The sequence below is a fragment of the Nomascus leucogenys genome, chromosome 11 (assembly GCF_006542625.1).
Source record: "Nomascus leucogenys isolate Asia chromosome 11, Asia_NLE_v1, whole genome shotgun sequence".
Classification (NCBI taxonomy): domain Eukaryota; kingdom Metazoa; phylum Chordata; class Mammalia; order Primates; family Hylobatidae; genus Nomascus; species Nomascus leucogenys.
In genome coordinates this window covers 63624101-63643139 of record NC_044391.1, presented here as the reverse complement: position 1 = coordinate 63643139, position 19039 = coordinate 63624101, and positions in this window count along the sequence as shown.

Sequence of the window (19039 nt, the reverse complement as noted above, 5' to 3'; positions counted from 1 at the left end):
ACCAAAGTGGGCCAGACTTAATGACTCATTTCCAAAGAATAGAGTAAAAAGGAGAAAAAAACTGAAAATTGATAAACCTGGCAAATACTACTTTAACCACATGCCAAAAGTTAACATCGCCAGCAATTTCATGTGAATATCATACCTTCAATATAATGTGATAAGAAGGGTACTTCAACTCTTCTGTATTCTTTCCAAAACCCATAACCTCAAGATAGTCACAAGAAAAATAGCAGAAAACCCCAGATCGTGGACATTCTCCAAGATAACTGGCAGGTACTTCTTAAGACTTTCAAAGTCATAATGAAAATCAAAGACAGACAGAAACTATCATGGATCAGTGGAGACTAGCAAGACATGACAACCAAATGCAATGTGATATGCTGGATTTAATTCTGGCAAGAAAGAGGACATTAATGGAAAAACTGATGAAATCCAAATAAAGTCTGGAGTTCAGTTAATAGTAATATGTCAATGTCAGTTTCTTAGTCTTGATAAATGTACCATAGCAATATGTTAACAATGTGAGAAACTGGATGAGGGGTACATGAGAAATCTGTGTTCTCTTTGAAACTTTTCTGTAAGTATAAAATTCTTCTAAAATTAAAACTATCCCAACAGAATGTTTTGCAGAAATTGACAAGATGATTCTAAAATTTACATTGGAATGCAGTAGGTCAAGGACAGTCAAGACAATTGTGAAGAAAGAAACAAAATTGGAGAACTTATATTTAAATGAACCTGGACCCTATCTCATATAATATACCAAAAAAAAAATCAGATCTAGGTGGAATGTAGACATATATGTGAAAGGAGGAGGGGACACCTCCAGAAAATAACATAGGAGTGTATCTTATTACCCAAGGTAGGCAACAATTTATTAAACTAAGACACAAAAAAGCATTAATCATAAAGAAAATACATTATAAATTGGACTATAAATAAGTATAAGGAGTTAACTTTTTTAAAAATATGAACATAATTTCACATAACAGAATACCAAATGGCCAATAAACCTGTGATGAATATTTGCATGATTTTATTAATAGTCAGGCAAATGCAAATTTTTTTCTTTTTTTTTTAAGACAGAGTCTCGCTCTATCACCAGGCTGGAGTGCAGTGGCACAATCTCGGCTCGCTGCAAGCTCCACTTCCTGTGTTCAAGAGATTCCCCTGCCTCAGCCTCCCGAGTAGCTGGGACTACAGGCACATACCACCACGCCCGGCTAATTTTTTGTATTTTAGTAGACACAGGGTTTCACCACGTTGGCCAGGATGGTCTTGATCTCCTGACCTCATGATCCGCCCGCCTCAGCCTCCCAAAGTGCTGGGATTACAGGCATGAGCCACCACGCCCAGCCAGCATATACAAATTTAAATCATAATAAGATGCCACTACACACTCAGCAGAGCAGCTAATATTAGAAACCTGAGATTACCCAGTGTTGTTGATGATACAGAACAACTGAATTCTCTTACAATGGTGGTGGGAATGTAAATTGGTACAACCACTTTAAAAAATGGTTTTGCATTACCTGCTAAAGCTAAACATACCCAGCAATCTCACTCCTAAGTATGCACACAGCGAAATATGCAAAAAAGTACCAGAATCTTCATAGAAGTTTTATTAATAATAGCAAAATATCGGAAACAATCCAAATGTTCATCAACAGTAGAATGGATAAATAAATGGTGATATACATGGAGAATGATACAGCAAATAAAAATGAACACATTGGAAGGCCTAGCCAGAGCAATCAATCAGGCAAGAAGAAAAATTAAGAGGTATCCAAACAGGAAAAGAAGTCAAGCTACCTCTCTTCCTTAATGATATGATTCTATACTTAGAAAACCCTAAAGAATTCACCAAAAGGCTACTAGAATTGAAACTATTTTAGCAAGGTTTCAGGATACAAAATTCATGTACAAAAAGCAGTAGCATTTTTATACACCAATAATGTCCAGGTTGAGAGCCAAATAAAGACCACAATTCCATTTACAATAGCCAGAGAAAAAAATGAAATACCTAGGAATACAACTAGCCAATGAGGTGAAAGATCTCTATAAGGAGAACTATAAAACACTGCTGGAAGAAATCAGAGAAAACACAAATAAATGGAAAAACATGCCATGCTCATCAATTGGAAGAATTAATATTGTTAAAATGGCCATACTGCCCAAAGCGATTTACAGATTCAAAGCTATTCCTATCAAACTATCAACATTACTCTTCATAGAATTATTTTTTTAAAAAATATTCTAAAACTAATATGGAACCAAAAAAGAGCCTAAATAGCAAAAGCAATCCTAAGCAAAATGAACAAATCCGGAGGCATCATTCTACCCAACTTCAGCCAATACTATAATCTTACAGTAACCAGAACATCTCATATACATAATGCTGAGGACAAGAAGACCCCCTACAGACACATATTTCAAAAACAAGCAAAATTAATACAAGCAACAGCAAGAAAGCTAATGGTTACCTCTGGAAGTGGACTCAGGAGGTTATTCTAGAATGCAGATAATATTCTATTGCTTCACCTGGGTGATGAAGACAGAAGTGTGTTCAATTTGTTATATTTCATCAAGCTGTATATTTACATTTTTATACTTTTCCATATGTATATTTATACTTCAAATTAAGTTATTCTTAAGTGTAAAAAAACCCCAAAATTGCAAAAACCTCCAAACTCTAAAGATCATATGGAAAGGAAGTATAATGATTCTGAAAAGAAATAGACCCTGAACCCAACATCTAATATTAATCAAACAAGTGAGATGTGTTTCCTTTTAGTTCAGCAAACATCAAATGACGACCCACTGTATTAAAGCCCCATAGTTAGTGCTATGGAGAGCACTAAGAAGGGAAAGACAGAGGCTCTCTCCTGCCTTTCCCTGCCCTGTACTACCCAACCCCCTCCTATGCTATTTCTAGGCCTTCACATAAATTTAAAAATATGTATTCCCAATTTCTACCTTACTTTACAGAAAAGGGTATAGCTAACACTAGTGCTTCTCCCCAACCCCCCACAGAAAAAGGAGAAACTTAACTGATTGATGAATTAGGGAGGAGCACCTAGCATTTTATGTTCATCAATCTCCTGTGTCTGTCTGTTTCTCTCTCTCTCAAGGTTTGGAACTTAGAAAGGGAAACAAGGTTATTTAACACCCACCCCTCAACCCCAACATGTATTATTACTGGTAATTTACAGATAAGGAGAATGAGAGTCAAAGAAGTTTACTGACTACCAATGCCAAGATAGGACCTACGACTACCCAACTCCAAAATCCATGCTTTTTCTGATGTATCACACAGCTTCCAAAACAAATAATATGAAAGTAAATGATGGGTAGAGATTAATTCCAACTGGCGAGATCTGGGATGACTTCTTAGAAGAGCTGAGATTTGTTACCTGGGTTTTGAAAAATAAACATGTCTATACAAATGATGAAAGGCAGCCACCTTTTTCCTTGCTAGAAAAATAGTCTCCCTTTTATTTAAAAACCACACAGTTTTCTAAACTTGTCTGTGGGCAAGAACATCTGTTTATGTGGAAATATGCAAGATGAAGCATTCATTTACCCAGTTCTGGCCTAATCAGGGTAAAACTGAATGGTAGACATCATGGTGGTTTGGCAATTTGTGCAAACCAGGCTCCAGGTGGCCTTCTGTCTCCCTCAGCAACCCAGAAAAAAAAAAAGAAGGCTATTGTTTTCTTAAAGCTCTATCTGCCTTAGATGAGATTATCTAGTTGCCTTTAAGCAGGTCATGCAATTCCATGCCTTAGTTACATGTCTAACTCCCATGAACCCCAGTGTGCAAGGCATAAAATTTAATCTGGAAATGATCATCTATCCACTAATCTGCTCAGCAAATATTTCTGGAGCATCTTCTACATTTCAAGATGTGTACTGTGAGCTGTGAAGAACACAGACGCTAGTAAGATTTTTGTCCCTGCTTTCCAGGAACTTTAATCTCCCCCATTTCCATGTTTTTAATTTATATGCTAATTATTCCTAAACCCAAGCCTGATCTTCACACATGAACTCAAGATTCGTAAACCCAAATGCCTACTAAAAATCTCCTTTTGAATGCACAATAGGTGCCTCAAACTCACTGTGTCTGGAATTAAAATCTGCATGTCCCCTCCTCAAACCTACGCAAACATCCATCTGAACATCCTGTCTGGAAACATGGGATTCATGTATGTCTCTCTGTTCCTCACTGTCTACAACCACTCAATCACTCCTTTTTTTTTTTTTTTTTTTTTTTGATACAGGGTCTCACTCTGTTGCCCAGACTGGAATGCACTGGTATGATCATGGATCACTGCAAACTTGACCTCCCCAGACTCAGGACATCCTCCCTCCTCAGCCTCCTAAGTAGCTGGGACTATAGGCATATACCGCTACAGCCAGATAATTTTTGTATTTTTTGTAAAACAGGGTTTTGTCATGTTCTCCAGGCTAGTCTTGAACTCCTGGACCCACGTGATGTACCCGCCTCAGCCTCCCAAAGTGCTGAGATTACAAGCATGAGCCATTGCACCTGTCCTTCCATTCTAAATATTTCCCAAATTGATTCTTACTTCTCTATCCTTAAACTGCTATGCTGATTCAAGCCATTACACTGGCCTGCAAAAGGGCAATGACCATCTAAAACTTTTCTCTCATATTCCATTTGTTACATAGAATCTAGTTTAAAATACAATCTGATGCCTCTTCCATCTTAAAACGTTTCAATGACTCCCTAACACGGCATAATAAAGAAAAAGCTCTTTACTTGATACTTTAAGTCCCCCATAATCTAGCTACCACATATTTCTCCAGCCTCTGTTGCCACTTCAGATTTCAAACTTAATGCTCTAGCAAAGTTCCTGTAAATTTCCGTACTATTACCTGTCTTCATGCCTTTGTTCGTATTCTTCCCTCTCCTTGTTCTGCCATTTCTTGCCTTTCACTTTATGCTAATTCTTATTCACTTGAGAGGCTCAACTGATTCTAATAATCCCTCCTCCAAATTTCTAAAATATACCTTCCTCTTTCCAACTATATTATATTAACATCAACTATTTATATACAAATCCCAGAAGGATCAGAACTGTGTCTTAGTCTTTTTGTCTCCAACACCTGAGTTTCCTAGTATATAGTAGGTACTCATCATATATTTATAGGTAATTAGGTTATTTGTAATCAAGACAAAGAACACTAAACAAATTGTGGTATATCCATAAAATGAAATACTGAAAACAAAAAAGTTTGAAATTTGGACACATGCAATGACATGGATAACTTTTAAAAGTTCTGCACTAAGAGGCCAGGAGTGGTGGCTTATGCCTGTAATCCCAGCATGTTGGGAGGCCGAGGCAAGAGGATCGCTCAAGCCCAGAAGTTCGAGACCAGTCTGGGCAACATGGCAAAACCCCATCTCTAGAAAATATAAAAAATTAGCTAAGCATGGTGGCATGCACCTGTAGCCCCAGCTACTCGGGGAAGGATCACTTGAGCCTGGAAATTTGAGACTGCAGTGAACCGTGATGGTGCAGACATCACCATCTGGTGATGTCTGATGGTGCAGCCTAGACAACAAAGAGAGACCCTGTCTTTAAAAAAAGAAAATAATTAAGCTGAGGAAAAGAAACACACCTAAAATACTGCATACTGTATGATTGCATTTATTAAACATTACAGAAAACGCAAAACTATAGGGACAGAAACAAGAGCATTGGTGGCCAGCATCTTGGGGTAGAGGGAAGCAACTGACTGCAAAGGGGTTTGAGGGGACTTTGGGGGGTGATGGAGGTGTTCTATAACTTGATTGTAGTTATAGTTATATGAATGCATACATTTTATCAAAATGCATGAGAACATATTCAAAGAGTGAATTTTATATGTAAAATTATTCTTTATAAAATACCATAATTGATATAAAGCAACATATTGTGAGAAATAAAAGGACCGAAAACTCTGATTTGAGGAATCAGAGAAGGCCTCACCAAGGAGAGAATGGATAGTATTTGCATAGTTGGATAATGGGAGGTAGGATGCTCCATGCTGATATTCCAAATGCTATTGCCACTTGGTTGAGGAATGATAGTATCTGTGGCTTGGAAATGCTTTGTATATAATTTTCTGCTACTAATTGTTACAGATACTAAACATGCTAAGTTTTCCAGAAACCAAACATGGTGGCCTAATACACTCTTCATCCCTTTTTTTAAAATAAATTAAAAAACATATCTCCCCACTCCTCAAACCTCCTCACACCTCCACATACACCACTAGCTACAATTAGCAGGTAATTACTGAAGCCTTCTTTTTGCTTTTACTCCTGATGAGGCAGGTGTTGGTTCATTTCCAAAGCAATATTCTTAGATCATTTTTTAACCTTTTCAGTAAACAGAGGTTTACTTGACCGGTCAGTCAAGCAAGTCACAGTTTCACCATAGATCTTATTAGCTGATTAAAGAGATGCCTATAAAATCAGAAAAAATGGACTGGAAAATTTTTTGTACTTTTACAGAGAACAGGCTGTACAAGGTACACCTAAATACACCACAGATGGCCCCAAACCATAACTCGTCATTAGTAGGTAAAATGCCTCATGGTGACTACATCTGTGTGGAATTAAAATCCTGGTATCCAAAATTTAAACAAAGCATTTGTGGAATATTGCCTGAACATACCAAAAGTCCTATATTTGAGGACATTTTCTAAAGTGAACACAAGGTTGAGAAATGTGTAACTGATCTTAGAATCTTTGAAGGAACTCACGCAGCTAGAATACTTCTAATAGGGGCAGGTCAGTACAGAGGTCACTCCTTCTTAGGAACCAGCAATGTGTTGTTAGCCAATCAGAGTAGATCTAAACTCATAACCCTGGTATGTGTGGGGCACCTTCATGAGGTGCCTACAGTGTATCCAATTTTATTGCCCTCTAATGGGTTGCCTGAATTGTTCATAGCCACAATTAGGCATCATTTGATACATAAAACCCCATTTCTGCTTATCTTGGATCAGGTTTTGCTTAAATATGATTGTGTCAGCATCTCAGTGGCAAAACAACATAGGCCACCACTCTGGAGGCTGAATTTGAGATGCTGGTGGCCTCATTACATGACCTCTATTTTAAATCAGACCATCCCAAACAAACCCATATTCAGTGAAAATGTGTCCAGCCATTCCAATATGAAATAATAGTGAAGTCCTTAATTTTATTTATGTAGATTACTCAAAGTAGCCCCTCTGGGCCAGGTGCAGTGGCTCATGCCTGTAATCCCAGCACTTTGGGAGGCCAAGGCGAGCATATCATGAGGTCAGGAGATCGAGACCATCTGGCCAACATGGTGAAACCCCATCTCTACTAAAAATACAAAAATTAGCCGGGTGTGGTGGTGCACACCTGTAGTCCCAGCTACTCGGAGGCTGAGGAAGGAGAATTGCTTGAACCCGGGAGGTGGAGGTTGCAGTGAGCCGAGATCACCCACTGCACTCCAGTCTGGTGACAGAGTGAGAGACTGTCTCAAAATAAATAAATAAATAAACAAAAAGTAGCCCCTCTGCCCCAGCTACCTATTAGAATGTTTTACTCCTACATCTACCATTGTTTGCAAACAACTTCAACCTTTTTATCATATCCCCTTATGCTTTTCTTCATTATACCCAGATATGAATTACTTTAAAATCTAATAACCCCAAAAAAGGCATGAAAAACTGGACAGAATAGTGTTATTTTTTTAAAGCATGAAATTTTTTATTTTGCTATTAAAGAATAAGTAGCTACTGCTTCATTCATGATGTTGATCATAAATATAGGTTGAGATATATTACCTAAATGTTAAAGATAGCTATCAGTTATACCAACATGGAATTCATAACTTCCAAAGCAGGTAAGGAAAAAAAAAAAAAACTAAGAAAATCTAGTCAATACAGCACAAGAAGAAAAGAACAAAAGAGAACAGTATGCAGACAATAAAATGAGATAGATGGCAGAAGTAAACCCAAGCGTATCAGTTTTCATAAGAAAAGTGAATGAGTTAAACTCCTCTGTAAAGGCCAAACACTGTCTCTCTGATTAAGCCAAAAACAAAAACCTCAATTGTATGCTACTTATAAGAGACACAACTAAATTAAAATGGCATAAAATGTTCAAAGAAAATAAAAGAAAGAAGTACGCATATCAACATCAGACAGAGTAGAATTCAAAAGTACTAAATAAAGAAAAAAGAGCTATTTTATATCAATGAAAGGTTTACTCTACTGTGAAGATATTACAGAACTAAATATTGGCATGCCAAATATTGAGATATATAAAGAAAAAGTTATTCAAGTCACAACAAAGAATTTTCAAGAATGAAATTATAAGTGGGTTTATCTGTGACAGGTTAAATCGACAATGAATAAGAATATAGAAGTCAGATAACATAAAAAAGTCTTAATAATAGATGCCTGCTAAATTCTGCATACTGAGAATATGCTTTCTTTCCTAATGTTCTTGGAATGTTTACCAAAACATGTAAAATAAAATGCTATAAAGAAAACTTCAAAACTTCCAATAAGTGACATAATAGACTCTATTTTAAAAAAAGTTTGAACATTAATTCCACGATTAGCAATTTTAAAATATAAATAACTTGAGTTAAAAGAAAATCAAAATTCTTAGTATAAGCTATTTAGAAAATAGCAGTGGGAACTATCCATCAAAATGGATGGCAAAAGCTGCCCTCAGAGAAAAGTTTATAGCTTTAGGGGGTTTATTAATAAAGAATAAATGAAAATAAGCAAAATATTCAACTCTAAGAAAATTAAATTAGACATCTAATATTTCACCTCTCACATTGAAAAATATTCAAAAGAATTAAAATACTTATTACTGACAAGTATTTGAGGATAAAAATACTATTGAGAATTCTATAAATAGGTACAACTCTCCTCAGGTTTGCCAATAAGCATCAAAATCCCTAGCACTTCTATTTCTACAGGTTTATTCTAATGATAGAGTTACTCAAAGATACATATAGCTTTGTTTTGTTTTGTTTTGTTTTGTTTTGTTTTGTTTTGTTTTGAGACAGAGTCTCACTCTGTGACCAAGGCTGGAGTGCAGTGGCATGATCACTGCTCACCGCAACCTCAACCTCCCTGGATGGCTCAGGTGATCCTCCCACTTCAGACTTCCAAGTAGCTGGAACTACAGGTCCATGCCACCACACCCAGCTAATTTTTGTATTTTTTGTAGAGACAGGGTTTTGCCATGTTGCCCAGGCTGGTCTCAAACTCCTAGTCTCAAATGATCCGCCCACCTCAGCCTCACAAAGTGCTAGGACTACAGGTGTGAAGCATTGCACCTGGCCATAGCTTGGCATTAAAACCATAAAACCTGTGCCTGTGACCAGTTAAATGTTTAATGGGGAAAAAACTAATATTAAGAGCAAAAGAAGAAGGCAATACTGTTTAATGATTCAGGGACCTATTATTATAGTCGTTATGTACCGTGGTTACACCGACATTTTTTCTAGAACCAGAATTGCAAAGAGGAAGTTTTTCCTACTTGTACCTGTAAGATTTTTTGAATTAGTCCTTTCCCCCTGCACACCTTGCTTACTCCACCTCAGTCTCTCTAATGCTGACAGAAACAAAAGAAAAGACATTGTTGCTTAATACGAACATCTACCTTTCTTAAAACCAAGGCTCCTCTCAGCAAAGAGGTCTCCAAAAACCACATCAATTTATAATAATTCATGTTCCACTGAAAGCAGTTCCTCACACATCAGTAGGCACAAGGATGCACATGACATAATCTATCACCAAGCTTGTTTCTTTATCCTTCTAGTGGATAACAATGACATTAGTCATTGACAAGATTGTAAAGTGGAATTTACAAGACCCCAACTTCCATTTTACTTACTCCTTTCTCCCTTTGAAACCTAGTAGCTCTTGCAGGCAACTGTCTACCCTTCTCATTTTCAATCCTGTTCTCCAGAAGGTTCTTAATAAATGTATTCAGGCTATGACAATAGTAAGGAAATTTATCTCAGACACTGTTTGCATTAGAACAGTGGTCAAAGTGATTACTGGCATTTTAAGGAAGGGAGGGAAGTTTTCTAGGGTGCCTGAAAACCAAAACACAGAATATGGCCTAATATAGTCCAGTCTGAAGAAACATCATGCCAGTTACATAAGGTTACTGGAAAACTTTGAAATCTTCAAGTATTCTAACTTCACAGCAGAAATTGAATCAATAGATGAATGAATGGATAGATGATAGATTGATAGCTAGCTAGCTCAGTCTTGTATAAGGTAACAAGTTTGTCTATTTTCAAATGTTCTGGCATGTCCTATTATCTTCCTGAAACATCCTATCATCTTCCTGAAGTGGAAATGTGATTAAATAAACATGACAATTCCAGATGAGCTTTCAAAATGATACAAAAGGGGTTCAGGTTTATTTATAGGGTTTCTGCCTGGGAATAGAGGCAGATGCCTGAAGGACACCATTGTATTAAGACACACTCATTTATATCTTGTAAAACTCTCATCTTACTTTGACTTCACTTAATTCTGCATCTCTTTCAGCTCCAGCAGTGGGTTCTTAGTTCTCCTTAGCCATCTTCTCCTTTTACCTGCTGCACTATTCCGGGTAACTGAGGCAACCCCTCAGTTACCCCTTTGAAGCCTAGTAGCTCTTGCAGGCAAATGTCTACCCTTCTCATTTTCAATCCTGTTCTCCAGAAGGTTCTTAATAAATTTATTCAGACTATGACAATAGTAAAGAAATTTATCTCAGACACTATTTGCATTAGAAGTTACCCCTGCACTACTGCAAAGAAAACTCTGGGCAAAATTTTTTAATCATTCATATCACACACATTGATTTTAAAGCAGATGTTTTTCACTCATTGAAGCTGCCCATAGTTGTACCTTGATGCTTGCTGCTATTATCAAGCCTTCTCTCCTTAAAAAATAGAAAAAGAAGTCAGTTGCTTCCACGTTGTTCCCTGTCTGACTAGCATCTTCCCTAGGGGAACCCATGATAAATCCAGATTTGTTGGAAGCTGTCACATAATCTGTTACAAAGAATAGTTAAAATATCTTATAATAATAAATGCTGTGATCGTTAATATTAAGTGTCAACTTGATTGGATTGAAGGATGCAAAGTATTGTTCCTGGTGTATTTATGAGGATGTTGCCAACAGAGATTAACATTTGAGTCAGTGGACTGGGAGAGACAGACCTATCTTCAATCTGAGTGGGTACCATCTAATCGGCTGCCAGTACATCTGGAAGAAAGCAGGCAAAAGAACGTGGAAGGACTAGACTTGCTAAGTCTTCTGGCCTTCATCTTTCTCCCATGCTGGATGCTTCCTGCCCTTGAGTATCAGACTCCAAGTTCTTCAGCTTTTGGACTCTTGGACTCACACCAGTGATCTGCCAGGAGCTCTCAGGCCTTCTGCCACAGACTGAAGGCTGCACTGTCAGCTTCCCTACTTTTGAGGTTTTGGAACTCAGACTGGCTTCCCTGCTCATCAGCTTGCAGACAGCCTATTATGGGACTTCACCGTGTGATCTGGTGAGTCAACATTCCTTAATAAACTCCCTTTCATATATACATCCATCCTATTAGTTCTATCCTGCTAAAGAACCCTGACTAAACAAATGATTTACATGTTTGGGGGCATATATAATAGAGACAATAATGGGTTTATTCTCACCCACTTGCATTGGAATATCTATTCCTGGGAGGGAGAGAAGGTGACAGAAAACCCAGTAGGGCGGATGATGTGACGTGAAGGAAAGTGTCTATTCATGCTAAAGGCAGGGAAAAAAAAAGAGTCACTGCCTGGATTTTTCCATTCTCTTTCGAAATCACCTAATCTGATACAAGATTCCAGGTCAATGAATTTTGTCTTAAAAATCACTATCATAAGCCCTTTTTGAAGGAGGCGGAATAAAAGAGAGAGAGGAGGGAAGGAAAAGGAAGAAGAAAGGGATGAAGGGTTTGATCCCTTCTGGCACCTTTCACCAGGACTTAGCTCCATGTGGCCTGCTGGAAGTAACTAAGGGACTAACTCATGGGGGCAACTTTACAGTTCATGAAAGAGCAATTGCTGGAGTCAGGGGAAGAGGAAGTTGCTGAGTGAAAGAAATGGCCAAGCATGGAGAGGCATTTTGGAACAAGGCAGGCTTTGTGGTGCCTCCTACATTATCGCCTCTTGGGGCACTGCCAGCTTGCCCACTCACTAGACAGCCGCTCCATCGCAAGGCTCTCTGTGCCTCCTGTCAAAGATCTCCACTAATTCCTTTAGCCAAACTAAACAATTATGAGAAGTTTACAAGAAAGACATAAGATATATTTCATACTCTCAAAGAGCTCGGTGTCCAATTTTCCATGGTGGAAATCTCTTATACTTTGTAAACTATCCGAGGCACCACAAAACTTTTTCAACAAAGGGCAGATTGAAAACCAATTTGTAACTCTATTTGTGCTAATATTTCATTTTCTCCTGGTTTCCAAGAAATTAACCAGCTGCCTGGTCCAAAGGTAATGATAAAGTGAGCCCTAAATCTTCAGACCAAAGTCTGGGAATTTTGCTTGTCCAGGTTTTATAGAAAAGAATGGAAGTAGAACCTCAAATCACACACCAGGCTGCTAAAAACCCCTCCCCTGTCTTTAAATCAGCTATAACTAGTGCTTAGGTAAGAATCTGAACAGAAGTTTCAAAACAATGGACCTTTTAATTTCCAGTGTGTATGTTCTGTGATATGAAACCCTAACATTTAAAAATTTACCATGTATTATAATATACAACTCAGCTTTTTTATGTTTAAAACATTCCCCACATTCCAGAGTGCTAATTTGAGGCTAAACGCCTGGAAAAATGGCTCCCTTAACCCCTTCATTGACATATAAGCCCATTTCATATTTCTGTTGTCCTTAACTGCAAAGTTTTGATTGATGCATCACAAGTTCTGGGGTTCAAACAAAGTCTTTAAAAACTAAAGTGGGATGACGAAAAATAGCAAAGAGTTGGGCAGTTTTATAGTCCTTGTTTCGGTCAGATGTGTTCCATTCAACTGCTGTTTAGCAAGGCTGACTGAGATGAGTGATGAGATGGAAAGGGGTTGAGGTGTGGACAGGGGACATTGAGGGAACAGACCCAATTTAGTGGATTCCTATGAAGCAACAGAAAGGATCCTTGATAGCTGAAAGCTATGGTGGCAGCCAACAAGATAAAGCTTTATCTTTATCTCATGTTCCAGGGGGATCATCACAGTTGAGAAGAAACTTTAAGTAGCTAATTGGAAGTTACTTGGTTAGATTTTCTGATTTTTCTTTACAAAGTTTAATGATGGTTACCCTTCAGTCTTTAACCAGCATTTTAAAATTATAATGTAGAGGTCACTGGAAGAAAATACATGCTTCTGTTTCCATTTTATGAAGCTCAAGAGAAGAGAAAAAGTCAGTATAGTACTCAAGGGAAATCTGCTTTTAAAAGCCAGTGATTTCTTCTATACGACTGCTTCCTAAGTTAATTTAAGCAGCTTGTTATTTGAAAACTATTTTATATTTTGGAAGGGGTAGTATTGCCTTTTTTTAGTCCTCTATTGAGAGAAGTTGAAGTGTACGGGCATAATTCCCCATTTTCTTCTGTCATCCTAAAGTAGATGCTTCTTCACATGAGACAGGAAATCACAAAATACTCAAAACAATTTTAATATATTTTAGAATTCTACTATGTAAACTCCATGGTGCTTGCTTGCACATTGTCAACCGAGGGTAAATAATACTTAAATGCGTATCTACTTTCTCAGCCAAGAGGACTATTTTCCTACCAAAATCTCCTTCCAATTTGACTTAATTATGCTCTAAAATGCTATCAGCAACGTTAAGTGTGCTGTAAAATTAGAATTGTATTATAGTTTGTGTTCATTAGTATCCCCCTTTTGGTCTCTGAGAAGCTTTAGAAAGATTTCACACTCTTGCGGCTTAAAGAAATACCTCGCTACAGTTTCTAGAATAGTCCTGAAGCTGGGAGTGTACTGGGACCCCACATTCCCCTCAGTGTCAATGTTCTAACCTATTTCCAAAGCAGCTCATTAAATCACACTTTCCCTTTGTATTGTCACCTACTGTTAGTTATTCTCATATATTTCACCCAAAAAACTGCTTTAACTACCCAAAAATATGATGCCCCCTAAGCTTTTTAAAAATACATAAATTAGAAAATCATTAGCATATAAATCATATCACTGGAAAAATATTGTAGGTTGATGGAGCTAAGATGGGTTTTCTAACACAAAGACAAGTTAGAAAGCCCAACGGAGAATGAATATTTATTCATAATCCAAGTGAAATTAATTGGAACAATTTAGTGACAGTTTCAAAACAACGGCACCATCAGAGGTGCTGCAATTGTCTTTCACAGTGGACCCATTAGCCGGCACTCTATTTTGACTACTCTTCTTTGGGGACCGGCTTTACTCAATTAAAAATGATTTATGACTTTGGTTCTATTTTATAATCATTTTGGGGAGAGTTCATGCATCCACATACATATCCATCTAACTTTGGACTGAAAAAATTTTCAAAAATTCCATAATCTGATTGGCTGACATTGAGAAGTGAAAGAGATTTAAGAGCTTGATATTATCAACATAAATGTTCTATTGATTCTCAAAACCAGGAGTACATTCCTTGCTGTCAGGCCTGTGGAACCACAACCCTGCCACTCACTCCACACATTTGGGCTTCTCTCTGTGGGCCCAGAGCTGCTCCATCAATCTCTTGCTTGTTTGATATCAGGAAGTAGTGACAGACCATTCTGAAATTTCAATTAATCCTATGCTTTTCAGTTAATGCTTGAGTGCTTATGGATTACAACATGTTCTATATATCCTGCATCTTAAATCTGCCCTTCAAAATAAAATATGGAAGGAAAACATACATTTTTTAACTAAAAAGATGTTTTGAACTAAAAAAAAAGTTGCTCTAAAAGGAAAATAACTAAAGGGATAAATGAACTAAAAAAATTATTGTCTGAAATATTTAAGTTCTCTCCTTTCATAACTTTCAACCATTTATCCTTCATTTAATTCTTTCAGCCATTTATCCTTTACTTAATTCTCCCTTCATATCCACCTCTTGCTCTGTCCTCACTGCCTGTGACAGGCCTTCATCAGATCACGCTTGTGCCTCTGCAGTGATGTTGCCACTGGCTGCCATCTGACTACTCTCTCACTCTTTCTCTCCATCCCAAAGATCAGGGCTAAAGAAACCATTCAGCATTACACTTCCCTAGTCAAAATAACTCCCATATTCCCCTCCACACAGCCATTGTTGCCAACCTAGGCCCAGGGCAGAGAGAACAGCTGAGTAGATGGGGTTTGTGATGCCCTTCTCACTTCAAGACACATTTGCATTGCTCTGTTAATAGATTGCATCTCCTTGTTTAGTATATTGACACTTGCACTTTCATCTGTTTAATATATTACCAAAATATCATTTGAAAAAGCATTCCAGAACCTTGACAATGTCTCTACACCAATGACCTACATACAGAATGAAGGCTAAATAATCAAGTATAATGTTCAAGGCCCTCCATGGCCTGATCTCCTACCATTAGAGGCAGCCCCACTGTGGAAGTTAAGTACAGCTCTTGGTCAGATTGCTGGTGCTCAAATCCAGGGCCCATCCCTGTTAACACTGTGAACTTTATTTAAATTGTCACCATCTCAGAGTCTCTAACAATTTCATGTGGAAAACAGGAATGCTGGTAGGTACCCAGCTAACAAGCTCGTCATGTGGATTAAATGAAATTATAGGCTACGTGTGATGGCTCACGCCTGTAATCCCAAAATCTCGGGGAGGCTGAGGTGGACGGATCACTTGAGGTCAGGAGTTCAATACCAGCCTGGCCAACGTGGCAAAACCCCGCCTCTACTAAAAATACAAAAATTAGATGGGTATGGTGGCACACATATGTAATCCCAGCTACTCGGAGGCTGAGGCAGGAGGATTGCTTGAACCCAGGAGGTGGAGGCTGCAGCACACTGAGGTCGCACCACCACACTCCAGCCTGGGCAACAGAGCGAGACTCTGCCTTAAAAAGAAAAAAATATATATATATAAATGAAGCACTTAGAACAGAGTGGACACAAAATCAAGGATCAATGGTAGCCATCATGATTTCCTCTGAAGCTTATTAATCCCTCATGTAAACTCTCTGTTATGAATGAACAGCTTTATCGCCATTCCTCAGATACTCCTTGGGTGTAGATAAAACCTCTTCCTGGGCCTTTATCTCCAAACTATAAATGCCGGCATTTCTGGAAGCTGCTGGCTTTACAAGCAAAAGTGGAAGGGAAAGAGGAGAGGATATTGAAAAAATATCCATTAAAGCACCTTATAAGTAGAGTCTTATCTTTGAACTTCCTGCTCTCCACCAGTCACTGTTCACTCAAGTGTAATATTGAGAAATTAGGGCTTTGCTAAAAGGGTGGAGAAGGGCAGAAACAAATAAAACTGGAAGATACTCTTATTTTCAGTGACAGAATCCCAGTTGCTTAAGAATCCCTAAGCATGTATTAACAGACACCATTCCAAAAACTAAGTGCTTACAAAGCCAATTTTATCTGGAAAATCATTTAGATTTTAAAGTGAATGTTCATTTTGACCTGTTTAAACATTAAAGATCCCCTGGCCCCTTGCAAAGAACAGGAGTCAAGTTTCACCTTCTAAACCAACTCTCTTCCCCTTGCTTCATTCCACTCTGTGTTGGTTTCCTTCACAAGGTAATGTGTTTTAACATTTTATGTGCTTCCCAGAACAGTTTGAGTAGGAAGGTACCTTAGGAGTATAAACTAATATATTCCAACACAGACACTCTGCTTATAACTAATGTAGCTTTCCCTACCATATGCAATAGTATCCTAAATTTTGATCACTAGGAGAAGCATAATGAACCACATGACATTTGGGAATTTCCTCCACTCTGGAATTGCAGTAGGTGTGTTTGGGAGTTGGAGGATTTTAATCTTGTCAAGTCGTAAGTACCACAGTTAATGAATACATTTCTGTTTCAGTATGTTGATCCATTTAGTGAAAGTCTCAATCCCACTTGCCATGCCAACTTCCTTATTAGATTTTCAATTTTTGTACCATTTGTGAATAATCAGATAATTATAACCATAGATTTAACATTTTTCCAGATTTCCATTCGTTAGTAACCATGGACATGCCCTATTATGTGTCTGCCTATTCCAAAATACAGTGCTTTAAGAAAGAGATATTTTGCTTTGGCTCCTAGAGCTGTAACAAGAGCACCACAGATTTCCTACAAATACACATCTGGCATCCTGCCTTTGTAGTCCAAGACAAATCAGTTCCAGGAAAACTACCACCACCTTCAAATCTGTGGCTGTGTGCAGAACACTAACTGGGTTTGAGTCTACTCAGCCCATTCCATACTCAGATGAAAGATCAGGGTAGGACATATTGCTATATTTCTCTTTAGATCTTTCTTAGTGACACCATACAATTGTAAGAAGAAAAAAAGAGGTTATGCATCAGCTGCTGCTATGTGCCAGGCACTGTGCTACATTTTGGGGGATTCAGAAGTACAAGAGCATTTGTATTTTGTGAGTTCCTTGAGGAGCTCACCATCTACTGAGGGAGACACACTCATAAACAGACGAATAAATATGCCATGCTTAGTCACTAACTGAGGCAGAACAGACTGCAGGAGACATTTACTAAATGGTCAGATATATTATCTGAAGAAGTTAGAGCACTTCCAAGAACCATAGGAAGATCCTCTAGACACATTGTGTTTGGTTCCATAGATCTAGAATAAAAATTAACATTGATAATTTACCAGGTTATCTGAGACAGTCATAGACACGGCTCCAAGCCATTTATGTATATGGAGTCTGAGATGTCCCACCCTAACACCAAATGAACCAAGGATAAGAAATGTTCCTTGTCACCAAGGTTTCTGTTCCAGAAGAAACCACTCTGATTTCCACCTTGTAAAATATGCCATGCATGGTCCCAACATGGAAGACATGCCACAGCTGGTAATGAGACCACAGCTGAGGAAACCTTGCAACATGCCTTTAACATCCCACATGCTGCAACCATGCAAAAAATTCAGAATAAATAAAAGCCAGCCCTTTGCTGTTATGAATACTTGAGTTGTGATCCCTTCACACATGGGGTTAAAGCCGAAAATACTTTAAATTTCAACTGAGAACCTATTTCCTCTATTTGAATTCTTTAAAATGTCTTATGACAGCATACTTATGATAAACATCATCAATTGCTGATAGATTTTCCCAGAGAAAGGAGAACTTCTCAGGGAGGGTCTCGATCTCACTCACAGCTCTTACTGCTCTCTTTGTACTGGGCTCTGTAAGTTTGCTTAAAGATGTGTAAAATTTCATGTAGTTTGACAGTCCCCTGAGGGTTCTCATGTGTGTTGTTTATCCCACTCTGTATGTGATACAACATTCACTCACAATTTTCTTCTTGGACAGCCTTAGAGGTTTGTAAAGATTGTAAATATTTAGTTTTCAAAGTCAAAACTATCCACTTTTGTTCAAAATACCTCTCTTTCAGAAAGTCTCAAACATCTGTTTAGAAAATCTTATAGCCAGTTTGTAGCCTAACACAAACTATAAAACACACACACAAAGCGATATCATCTCTAAGGGAATAAGATGTGTGGAAGATATGGAAATGGGACGGGGTTTGGAACTCAGATGTATCAGAATGTTTTGAACTATCAAAAAAATCAAAATGGCTTAATCAGTTGGAGACACTTATTTTCTCCAAAGTAAGAGGTTTAGCGATAGGATGTTTCCAGAATTAATACAGCAATTTAACAACATCCTTAAGGATTCAACTTCTTTCTGCCTTGATTGATCTGCTATCCTCAGTGCACTTCCCCCCACCCTCAATATTATGTCCTCTTTGTTGCAAGATGGCTGCAGCTGCTTCAAGTTTCATACTCCACCCATCAGTATTCTGAAGGGCAGGCC